Genomic DNA, 12,998 nt, shown 5'->3' with positions numbered 1-12,998 from the left:
CCCACGCACTGGTCACGAGTCGACTGGATTATGGTAACACACTATACGCCGGAATCACAGCAAAATTACAGAAAAAAACTCCAACGCATCCAAAACGCATCAGCGAGACTCATATTGGACATCCCTCGCCAAGATCACATTACCAGACACCTAAAAGACCTCCACTGGCTTCCCGTAAACAAGAGAATTACGTTCCGTCTCCTCACCCACGCACACAAGGCCCTCTACAAACTAGGACCCGAATGCCTCAACACTCGACTGTCCTTCTACACACCCAACCGCCAACTAAGATCCTCCAATCAAGCCCTCGCCGCAGTCCCGCGCATCCGAAAATCCACCATGGGGGGCAGATCCTTTTCCGTCCTGGCGGCCAAGACCTGGAACTCACTCCCCACTCACCTCGGCCTTACTCAGAACCACATCTCCTTCAGAAAAGAACTTAAAACCTGGCTATTCGACAAAAAATTATCCCCACTCCCCAAGCGCCTTGAGACCCTCTGGGTGAGTAGTGCGCTATATAAATCCCTGAACTTGAACTTGTGGGTGTGTGCCTGGTGGAAGCGTGCACTGATGGCTGGTGGCGTGTGTGTGCCTGGTGGAAGCAGGAGCCTTCACAATGATAGAAGACGCAAATGAAACTGACGAAGAAGGAAGGGGAGTGCGAGCAGAGGAGCATGATTCAAAGCGAGAAGACACAAATGAAGCTGACCAGGAGGGAGGGGGAAACGAAGGGGGTGGTGCAAGCAGAGGAGCATGATTACAGCAATAAAAACACAGATGGCAGCTGTGCACGTGCTCGAGCTCGTGAATGTAAGGTGTAGGCCAGCAAAAGCCTCTCATGGCACTTTTAAAAGCCACTTGCTAAATGTCTCGAAGAGACAGCTATGCACTGTCTCAGACAAGACCTAAAAAGGGAGTTAGTCTTTTAAAAAAGTGTTATGTCAAGTACAACAAAGATATAGAATTCCAATATTGTAAACAGGTAATGTTTTTATCGTACATACTCATTTTCAGCCTCTTGGAGCAATCTCTTCGAACATTTGATGGCACGGACCCAAAAGCTAAGATATTTATATTATATTTAACATGTTGTTGGGACTAAGGATTTCAATCCAGTAACCGTCAGGATCCTGTATAAAAGCAAGTCCTTCCTTTTTACCATCATCTGGTTGCTTCACAGATGTTACTCCTAGATCTTCAAATCTTTTACAAACTGTGTAGACATCTGGAAATGCAATGCCAATGTCCCCAAATCCTCGAGAGTCAGAGCTTCCGTTATGATAACTAGGCCTGGGTGGTAAATTCTGTTTCTCTCGTGGAATTTGGGTAATTTCGGGTTCCGCAGAGAACGCCAAATTGTCCAAAATACTGCGTTACGCGACTTCACGAAATGTTTTGCTTGTTTGCGTTCTCAAAATGCGTGTTCGCAAGATATTAACCCCCGAGGACGCAAACAGAGATTGCGAACCAGAAAAAAGCATTGCGAACAAGCAATACTGCATGTTTGTGGAATTTCTGCATGTTCGCAGAGATTTTTTACCGTTTTGCGGAGATGTGCGTAACGCAATTACGCAAATTCCACCCACCCCTAATGATAGCTCCTCTCTTCACTTCCCCAATTATAAGTCAGTTCTATGGTGGCCTTCCTGGAAAAAGTCCACGCTGTTCGTTCTTTTGTATTGCTGGGAATGTCCTTATTGTCTTCATAACCCATGAAATAAAGTGAACATTTCATAGATGAAAAATCAAATTTCTGCAAGAGTGTCATTCAAAGAACTTTGGTGTAAAATTCTAATGACTTTTTGGGATCTTTTATCCTAAGCATAGTTTGCTCCATCAAGTAATCCTTAATGCTGGGGTCCCGGTCTGTGCACGCGCCGACCATGTCTTCTTTGGACAGGCCATGCAACTCCGGCGCCAGGACTTCGGACATGATGCCGCTGAGGCGGCGGGTTTTGGACGAAAGAGAGGAGACCTGACCCTGGGACTGAACTAGGTGGAGAGGCGGGAGCTTGGTCCCTTACATTCTATTTTTTTTTTTTTATTCTTTTTATTAAAGTGAAAAAACATAAAAGCCAATTACAGGTACCTTACTTCACGGAACATAATACAATTATACCAACATAGAATAAATCAATGGGCATTCCCCAGGGCAAAGACGATGCTATGAAAAGTCACTATCGTGCGGTCGCATTAAAACAGGAGAGACGTTCTTTCCAGATCAGCCAGCATTAATCACAAACCCCACCACCCCAAGAGACCGAAGCATTACAAACAGGATATTTCCTAGTGGCAGGAGTGCGTAAGGCAAGAGAACTAAAAGTGAAACTACGACCGCAAAAATCATGCAAACCAACCCACGATACATTCTACAAATCAATGTGAACAACATCACCCCTGAGACCCATCGAACAGGCTTACCCCACAGGAAGGTACCCGACATCAGGATATTAATAGGATACTGAACACAAAAACAAACAAAGACAATACAAAACACCCCAACCCCCACCCTGCACCCCTGCATATGACTTTCGCCTAACCCCAACTAGCAGTGTGCCTGTCGCCCCATCTAACTAGGTTCTAAAGGTAGAAAAAGAAAAGGAAGTGTGGAGGAGGATATCTTCAAAAAGGCTCCCAGTCTCCCCTCCCCTCCGCCAGAAACAAGCAACCCCTGTGAATTAGCTATAATTTTAAAAGAAACATCAACAAAACAGGCAGGGTAAGCCGTAAACACCGTCCAACTTGATCATAGTGATGACAAATCCCCCATTTATTGAAGCCACAATCTTGAACCCAGTCCGTAAATCTCATCCCTGGCTCTTTCGATCTTTCATGCGAACCCCTTCCATACGAACCACCGCATTAACAGGAGAGTCAAGGAGCACCAAAAGTTCGGAAAAGTTAAGTCTGGAAAGAGTCAAAAGTGTTAAGCCCTCGTGGGTTACTCCGTCCCTGACGATCTCCCTCGCCCAGTCCGATACCAGATATTGTTTCCTTCTCGACCACAATGAATCAGTCAGGGAGGGGAAAGATGGCATTGTGATCCGCAAAAAAGTACCAGCAGTAACCAGGGACGGAGACCCAAAAGGTCCTCCCTCGATCGGCAGCGATGTTAAAGATGGTGATTTTCCCAAGGCCACGGGCTCATTTTTGTTTGTAGACACACTGGCCAGGGACTTCATTATTTCTTTCTGCACGGGGCCCATATTCGTTGGCATGATAGTCACTGTGGGGATCATGGCTCGCTGTTGATCTCGCAATGGCGCTGGGTCCGGTCTCATACTTCTCGTTACTAATGGACTGGCGATCATTTTGTGGACTATAAGTTCCACTCGTTGATGTAGTGCCCCGATGGCGGCTAAGATGGTCTTCAGTGATGGCTCAGACTCCGTCCGAATCTTCCCCTCTCCATCATCTTCGAACATAGTCACGTTCCCTAGAGAGCCAGGTCTCTCCAGGTGAACTGACATGAACAAATCGGACGGCTACAGAGGGTGACTTGTCAATTATCACAGCAGCACTCCGTTAGTCTGCTACCGCGAGTGAGGATCCCTACCCAGCGGACCCGGTGGCGCAAACCGGGTCCCCGGGACCGAGACCCCCACCCACAGCCCCAGACGTGCTTTGTCACCACTCTTGCGGTAGTAAATCTACCAAATGACCGCCATCGAAATCGGGCAAAAACAAGTTCCACAGCGAGAGACCGGACCCCACCAGTGTCCCACGGCCGATGTTGATCAACTGAAGCCCGGCTGGGTCAGTACTCGAGGCCCCGGCTCACCATCTGGGTTAGGCCGTAGATTAAAACACAACGTATCTTCGTCATTCAGAGAGGTAAAATTCTCCGGACTTCACCATCAGACTCTGTACCGGTTCAGACACGCGAAAGGTGGGCGGAAATTCAGGATATTAACAAGGATCGTCCGGCTGGAGAAAGAGGTCGGCGGAGCCGGGAGCCTACGCGGCCATCTTGGTTGCTAGCCTAGCTCCTCCTCCCATACATTCTAATTTTTAACAAGTATTTCATAGAGCCAAGGTTTTAGATTGCTATGAGTGACATTTTCATAATGTCAGAGTAAGTATGAGTGACATTTGAATGACTATGGGTGACACTTTCTTGCCAGCAGAATTAAGCAATACAGAGGAGGGATGACCGCACTGAAAAGCGTTACACCTTAGGAATGGTACTTGCCAGGAATCGTTGACTAGGAAGACAGATCAGTATTTCTGTCCTGTGACACTGTTTGTCTGCATCAATATTTCATCTTTCTTGCAAATCAACATGCTGTGCACTTTATTGCTGTTAGATAACTTGTAGGTACTGAGTTACTGCCTATCATTTAAAGGCAGAGCCGAATCCCATCTAAGTGGACATGTTTCTTCTTCTCAAATTCCATTCCTTTCTGATGAATTCATTCTATAGTTTATCCATTCTCCCCGACTCATTTATGATTATTGTTGCAAAAATTTTTGTCTCTCACCCGTAAACAAACCAAACTGGGTGTACTGCACTTATATTTTATACTAATGCGAACAGTTGGAGCCCCTAGTTTGACTTTAAATGATTACCATGTAAAACTACTATTACTGGTTTTTGGAAAAGTTAATGCCGCCTTTTACTTGACCTCCATTGCTAGGGGCAAGGGGTACTAAACTGAAATAGGCACCGTGTAATATGGCTAAATAGGTTCAACTCCCTGCTGTAAGAATTGGTGTGAAATCTGCAAGGCCAATGAATGGATGTGGTCTCTGTTCTTCATTTTTATCTGATGTTGATGGTGTGGGGTGGTGTGATGTTATTTATAGTGCTATGAAGCTCCAGTGATGATGACACCTCGAGCACTGTAGAAAAACAAAATTTATTATTACAAATACCATGAATCTGTGTCATTGTACGTCAAGTGGACTTCAAGGCATGAGTTAAAATTCTTCATTTGTGGATGTTGTCCCTGTTTTTACAATTTTCTTACAAGCATGAGCTATGATTACTGTGTGCAGAACGAGGTTTGTACAAAGTATGGCTCCAGGCACACAGGGTAAACATTGTCACATAGAAACTTCGCTCCTAAAGGGCTACAGTTCTTGTAGAAATAAAATCCTTCTTATTGAATATGATGTAAAGTGGAATGTCTGCTTGGGAGTGTATACAAATGATTCCATGGCATGTTTCTGCCTCTGCAGAGCGCCTTTGACCAGGAAGTGTGGAAGTTGTTGACAACGACAGCAGGCCTCACGTGCAGCTTGTCCGTGAGCAGAGGTCCACCAGGGGCTTACTATGGCATGCATTGCTCTGCAGCCCCGAGGAGGAACTGCCAGTTCTTTAGCCATGCATGAAATGCTGCTGAGGGCAGATCACCTTGTAGATGCCCCACTGAATGGAGTCTGGCCTTCCTGCCATAAGCAACTACTACACTGAACTTAGACACATTTACTTCTTTCGAGGGTGGCAATGATTCCTCGCGCCACTTAATTCTGGCTCGTCCAGGACCTGAGCACACACGCACACGTCTCAGGTGTGGCCAGTATGGTTGGGTCCGGTTGCGTGATACCGTGTGCGTGCACTGCAGCTGCGAGCTCTTTCTCATAGTGCCAGCTGCAGCAGAGTGTCAGTGTGCCAGCAGGTACATGAGCTGCTGGTTGGGTCGGGTTCATCTCTAGGAACCCGCCACGTGGTGCAAGGGGCCATCTATGCTGCCATTGCCCCAGCAGCCCTTAGTGCAGGCAGCAGCCCATGAAAGCTTTGCGAAATGCCGCCCGTTCAAGGCGCATGCCTCAAACAATACAACTTCATGGTAGCCATTGGGCTGGGCAGGCACGGACTTTGACATCCTGAAGTCAGTGAACCCTAATGCTGAGCGCATGTCCTAAGAGCTACATTGTACAACTGTGCAGCTCTTGCAGCTGCGCCAGAGCCCACAAGCCTACTTGGAACAGCGTGCACTGCATGCTGCCACTTAAGCTTGTATAACGGTACATTATTATATAGCAACACTCCGGCTTAACAGTTGAGGGGGCACTATAATGAGTGACTTTGCTTTTCAGTGCGGTGAAGCGGATCACCACACTGAAATGTGTTAGTCTAACGGCTGATGCGTGGTACTTGGCAGAGCTGGTTTTGCAACTCATGCTTGTCTTTTACATGGACGGTTGGCAATGTGGGTAAGTGTGCATTCATTGACTTCCGTTCACCACTGATGTGAAGCAAGGCCAGTTTAAAATGACCTTGCAGTCCAGTAAGATTAGGGTTCATAAAGGGTAAGATGTTTTTGAGCTTGAAGAGTTTGATTATAACATGTGGTGGAGCTGTTGTGATTAGGCAGGGGAAGTGATCTACAGGTCTGATTTTGCTATGGATGGATACCCCAGGGCATTGTGATTGCAAGGGTATTGTGCAAGTCAGTAAATTGACTGCTGGCACGATTTAGTACCTCTGCATTCTTGTTGGCATAATGCATCCCATCCCTTGTGTAGAAAGGGGTGAGGGTTTGCGGAATTTATATGGCGCAGTCATGTGAAACCTGTCTTGCATATGAGTCTGGAGGAGGCTTTCTAGACTGGATATTTCGTATTTGAGTCTTGTATCAGTTGGCAATAGCCATAAATACTTGCAACTATCTGTTGTGTATATAGCCAAAGTTCCTGCGATGGGTAAAAGTAAGCATATTTGCACTCTGCTTTCATAGCTAATACCGAAGCAGGCACATTTGGTGTATACAAACCCGATTAATAAGAACAGCATGCATCTGCACGTACTTCATGAAAACGTCATGCAGCCGGCCTACAGATGACAATACAAGTTTTTTTTCATGGTTCAAGTGCCGCTCTGCCCCTGTTTTAACAAGCATCTGCAATGCAATAGGTCTCAAATTTGAGCTATTGGCAATGCCTTTTATTTATGTTTTGATTTTTTTAAACATAAATAAAAGGCATTGCCATGTACAATGCCAATAGCTTCAACTCTTGCAAATTTGAGACCAATTGCATTCCAAATGCTTGAAGGCATCGCTGAGTTGCCCCCTTCTGTCTTCCATGGGCCCTGAAGAGCTCCCTGTTTGCTCTGCCAGTGGTCACTCCTGCAGCAAGAGAAACTCATTAAAGAAAATAGTGCTTACAGACTAAAAAAGTCGTACTGTGTAACAACTGAAGGAAAAGTGCCAGTCCTCATGGGAGGTTACAAATGAAGACAAGGCGGGACTAAGGAGGGACTAACAAGCCTATTAACGAATCAGAAGCCAGTATTTACGAAGGACAATGACACAAGCCAATGACAATTATCGGGAGAGAGTGGGCAGGGCTTCAAGTACATAGTCCAATACAGCATGGCTCGCAGAGCAGCCCGTGCACCACCCAGGCTCGACCTAAAAAGGCCTTTGAATACCTGGCCGCTCAGCTGTGCTCCTCTGTAGTGCTTCTACAGTACTAAACTAAATAAGCACTGTTTTGTGGTGCAAGATTAACACCCTTTTCAATATATCAACCACCTTAATCAGTGTTAAATTTCTTGGCTTTGCTGCTGTTTGAATGAAATGAACAGCAAACCCTTTTGATTCCCCTCCATGAACCCTTTCTAGCAGTGCGTTTGGATTATGAGAGTGCTATCTATGAAACTGTAAAACCAACAGTAGATGGACAGAATGCAGAACAATGTCATACATTCACCCCAGTACACAGATCTGGGCCTAAATCCATCGTTTTTTTGCACTCCACACCACCCCAGTTCAGACATGGCCATATGCAAATCAGCCTTGACCCTTTGCCTCATGGGAACAGTCCAGCCCGAACTTCCAAGCCATGTCTTTCCTGGACCGGAATCAAGCATCCTAGGACCAGTTTCTGGCTATCAGCCGTCTTCAGCCAGGATAGCTTGACTCCAGTGGTGTGCAGAGCATGGAATTCACGTCTGAGCATACCCATCCCACTCGGGGTGACAAATGCAAAACCAACAATTGATGGACAGAATGCAGAACAATGTCATACATTCACCCCAGTACAGAGATCTGGGCCTAAATCCATCGTTTTTTTGCACTCCACAACAACCCAGTTCAGACATGGCCATATGCAAATCAGCCTTGACCCTGTGCCTCATGGGAACAGTCCAGCCCGAACAGCCAAGCCATGTCTTTCCTGGACCGGAATCAAGCATCCTAGGACCAGTTTCTGGCTATCAGCCGTCTTCAGCCAGGATAGCTTGACTCCAGTGGTGTGGAAAGCATGGAATTCACGTCTGAGCATACCCATCCCACTCGGGGTGACAAATGCAAAACCAACTGTAGATGGACAGAATGCAGAACAATGTCATACATTCACCCCAGTACAGAGATCTGGGCCTAAATCCATTGTTTATTTGCACTCCACACCACCCCAGTTCAGACATGGCCATATGCAAATCAGCCTTGACCCTGTGCCTCATGGGAACAGTCCAGCCCAAACTGCCAAGCCATATCTTTCCTGGACCGGAATCAAGCATCCTAGGACCGGTTTCTGGCTATTAGCCGTCTTCAGACAGGATAGCTTGACTCCAGTGGTGTGGAGAGCATGGGACTCACCTCTGAGCATACCCATCCCACTCGGGGTGACAAATGCAAAACCAACAGTAGATGGACAGAATGCAGAACAATGTCATACATTCACCCCAGTACAGAGATCTGGGCTTAAATCCATTGTTTTTTGCACTCCACACCAACCCATTTCAGACATGGCCATATGCAAATCAGCCTTGACCCTGTGCCTCATGGGAACAGTCCAGCCCGAACTGCCAAGCCATGTCTTTCCTGGACCGGAATCAAGCATCCTGGGACGGTTTCTGGCTATCAGCCGTCTTCAGCCAGGATAGTTGACTCCAGTGGTGTACTGGGGTGAATGTATGACATTGTTCGGCATTCTGTCCATCAATTGTTGGTTTTGCATTTGTCACCCCGAGTGGGACGGATATGCTCAGACGTGAGTCCTGTGCTCTCCACACCACTGGAGTCAAGCTATCCTGGCTGAAGACGGCTGATAGCCAGAAACCGGTCCTAGGATGCCTAATTCCGGTCCACGGAAGACATGGCTTGGCAGTTCGGGTTGGACTGTTCCCATGAGGCACAGGGTCAAGGCTGATTTGATAGAACCATGTCTGAACTGGGGTGGTGTGGAGTGCAAGAAAACGATGGATTTAGGCCCAGATCTCTGTACTGGGGTGAATGTATGACATTGTTCTGCATTCTGTCCATCAATTGTTGGTTTTGCATCTATGAAACTGTGCTATTTTGAAATTTGCAACCAGACAGATTCCTGGTCAATAGTGATAATGCCCTGATGGACAAGAGGCTGTGTCTAGCCATGACCTGAATGTTGGCAGAACTAAAGTACAACTGGACATTACTCTTGAGACTTTCAAATAGATCCGCTTCTTACTCTTAAAAAAATAAATATCATCCTGTCACGGAACTTTGTGCCTTTTTGTGTGTTATTAATGATTGGAATGCAGCTCAAGAAATATCTAATGCATTGTTTTATGTTTGTATATTCTGTTCAGGGTTCATATTTACTGTTTGTCTTTTGTGATTTAAGTTAATCAGACTACTGCAATTAGTAAGTGGATCTGATACCACAAACACCTGCATTTTCCAGTTTGAAAAAAATGCATTTGAGGCAATTAAAAAGTAGTGTTGGACCCAAAAATGTTCCTGTTGTAGGATTTTCAAAAGAACTACCCAACCAAATGTAATAATGTATGGAAATATCTCACACTGTTATCTGCAACGTCCCACTTCATTCTACAGTTTCGGATTTATGTTGTTTTTATTTAATATTATGAAACAGGCTAAATGGCCCATCCCATATGGTTAAAGACAACAAAAACATTTATTCGGCCACTTAAAAAATATATTAGTTGTCAGTACTAAGCCTAAATTTCTAGCCGTTTTTTTCACAGTAACATGCATAGAAGTTAAGCTGTACTATAAAGTTTATTTTGATGGTGATGTTAACAAAGTACATAGACATACATTAATAAAGCATGTTGTAGGATGATAGTCTCTGTAGTGGACTCCCACCCTGTGCTGAAAAATCAAGAAACACGATTAGAGTTCATTAATTTATATTCAGAAGTTGCCTCCTGGACTTATTAAGTACTTTGTGTGTTATTAAAAGAAAGCAGTCCTTTCTTGCTAGTCCAAGTGTGTGAAATGAGTCCAATGCACAGAAAACAGTTTTCTCTTAAGCCACCCATGGTTGGTTGTTTTGGATACACATTTAAACTGAGTGCAAGGAAAAAGATGTTGCTACATAGCCCTACAAGTCTCATTCATCTCCTAGGGCATGACATTCCTGTCCCTGATGACATTATGCTGGACTACCGGCAGCCAGGAGGACCTGCAACTCCTCCCTTCTCTACACCTACTGGCTCACCCCAAACATCAGTTTACTACTAGGATCTCCCCCCAAAGAACCCTACAAAATTCTTCCTGATGATATCTCTCCTTTGTCTCATTCAAGACCTTTTTTTTTTACTCTTGATTTTTTTCTCCCTAATCCTTACTACAGGCTCTTCCCTACTCTCTCTCTCCTTTACTCATCCCAGACCTCAACTTACTACTATGATCTCTCAATTAAGACTCATGAATGTCTTCCCTTCTCTATCCCTCCATTACACTATTCAATCCAGCTAACCGATTTACATGTCCTTCGCTCAAATTAGCTTATACCTTCGAGTACAAATACTAATGCTAATACTAATACTATGCTCATATTTCCTTATACTAATCCACCACTAATCGCTTTGGGTTCCGGAGTAGCGTGCTACTCGCTAAAAAGTGCTTTGACTCCTTATCAGGGGTAGTAAGCGCTATATTGATACAATTACAATTACAATTGCGAGAGATGGAATCATATAATAAACTAAAACAGGAGGAGAGAGAATGACAGAGAAGGGAAACAATAGCAGAGATAAAAAAAAACTAAAAGGGTAAAACACATCAATACAGACACAATATTAAAGTGTGATGGATAGATAAAGGCAATGAGAAAAAGCAGACGAGGTAAAAGGAGAAATAAAACATTGCAGATTTTATATAATGAACAATTTGCAAATCTGTTTTCAAAACATCACTGGCACTGTAAGTGCATAACAATGATTCTTTCATTTTATACATGCAATAATAAGGCTGCTATCTTACTGACATATCACCAGCCTGCATTATATTTCTGTGCCTGAGCCCATTAAAACAAGCATTAGCAGAACCAATATGGTTTGCCTATGATAGAGTTATTTGTTTATGCTTTTAAGTAATGATGTGTAGCAGCATGGCTGTAGAGCAGCATGAAAGAAAGTAAAACAAGCATTTGCAATGCAAATTGGTCTCCCATTTGTGAGAGTTAGAGGTATTGGAGATGTAATTGACAATGTCGTTTTCCCTTGTGTTGTGGATTGGTGGGGAGAGGATATATGTGGTGTGGAGTGGAATTGTGTGTTGGCTTGGAATTGTTAGATGTGGAATTGTGTGGTGTAAAGTAGATTTCTGTAGTGGAATTAAGTGGAATGGTGTTCAGTTGCAATATGTGTATAGTAATTATGTGTATTGAGTGTACTGGAATTATGTGGAGTGTAATTGTGCTTCATCGAGTGCAGTTATGTGGAATTGCATTTTGTGTTGTGGAGTTGACTGTTGTGGATTTTAATTATGTGGTGTTCTGTTAAATTTTTTGGCACGATGTGGAATTCTGTGGAGTGGTTTGAATGTATGTGGTGTGTTGTGTAATTGTGTTGTTGAGTTGAAATATGTGGTTTGTTGTTGAATTATGTGGGGTTGAAAGCAAATGTGTAGAGTTAAATTGTGTGGAGTGGAGGTGTGTGGTGTTGAGTGGAAATATGCTGAATGGAATTATTTTGCATGGCATGGAGTGTATTTGTGTAGATTGTCTTACCAAGTTTCAAAATGATGAAACAATTAGAATAAAAGGTTGCCTTTCGTTGTGCACAAATTTACAAAATCTTATAATATGCAAAGATTTGTCCAAATATTTCAAATAAAACATGCAAATTGAATGCTCAGTGACATTTGTGTTGCTGAATTTTAGGGAGGGCTTGAACAATGTGGGGTGCTGTTTGGGTTGCTAATGGTGCTAGGGCTCTGCACATCTGTGGCGGAGGGAATGTTCATCTTAACTCAGTCTAGCACATTTGATACAGGAATTCTGAATCCAACGGTCCAAACAAAGCACCCATACATGTGTATGTGATTCATGGGATTTTGGATTAATTCACTGCTCAGCAGGCAGCAAGTGGGTTTCTTGTGAAACTGTAAACATATTAAATGCCTGAGCATTAGATAGCTATTGAGTGAGGTAAGAAAAAAAGCATGAACATTTATATCACATTAAAGAGTAAAGACACCTGCATCATTTCTTCTGGCTGCACAGACTAGGGTTACTGTTATATTCCTGAGTTTTTCCTCGCTGCATTCTCAATCTGAAATTACCTTGTGTAACTTTTGAGACATGAGATGGGGGTTGGATCTCGCTGGGGGCAGTCTGGTTTTCTTTATAATGATGCTGACCTGTCTCAACGCCAATGTGATCACTTCGTGTGTTTAGGGCTGGTGTGTTTGGGATGGTCATTCGCCACTAATGACTTAGATCAACTACCAAATACAATAAATTACAATTTCTTCCAGAGGGCTTGGAAGACTTGTGGTTGTATTATTACTGTACTTCCTGAGAAATTGTCATATTCAAGTGGATTTCTAGTCTTTCTGCCCTAGTTAGTGTGTCTGCTCAGTAGGTTATGTGTTCGCTGCTGATATTACTGTGTGACCTGTCAGGTTGAAATCTAGGAGGACCAGCTCCGCCGTGCATCCATCCAGCATGGATAAAATGAGAAGCATCAAGTTGTGTAACACTTGTTATAATAGCGCCTACAGATGCAAACCCCTGGTATTACGCTACGCACTACATAAAACTATTTATCATCATCATTATTATAAACCTTCTAGTCACAGGTTTGATAGTGGCATGGC

The 12,998-nt window shown here is 44.1% G+C and overlaps 1 protein-coding gene and 1 pseudogene across 1 annotated transcript in view; one reads left to right on the top strand and one right to left on the bottom strand.

Annotated features, from left to right (window-relative positions):
- The window catches only part of SLC16A2 (solute carrier family 16 member 2), a 558,487-nt gene that overhangs the window by 423,601 nt on the left and 121,888 nt on the right, over window positions 1–12,998 (top strand). The window lies entirely within an intron of this gene.
- LOC147718479 (lactoylglutathione lyase-like) lies at window positions 1,071–1,933 on the bottom strand (annotated as a pseudogene).

The sequence above is a fragment of the Lissotriton vulgaris genome, chromosome 4_1 (assembly GCF_964263255.1).
Source record: "Lissotriton vulgaris chromosome 4_1, aLisVul1.2, whole genome shotgun sequence".
NCBI lineage: Eukaryota > Metazoa > Chordata > Amphibia > Caudata > Salamandridae > Lissotriton > Lissotriton vulgaris.
This window is presented reverse-complemented; position numbering and strand designations above follow the sequence as displayed.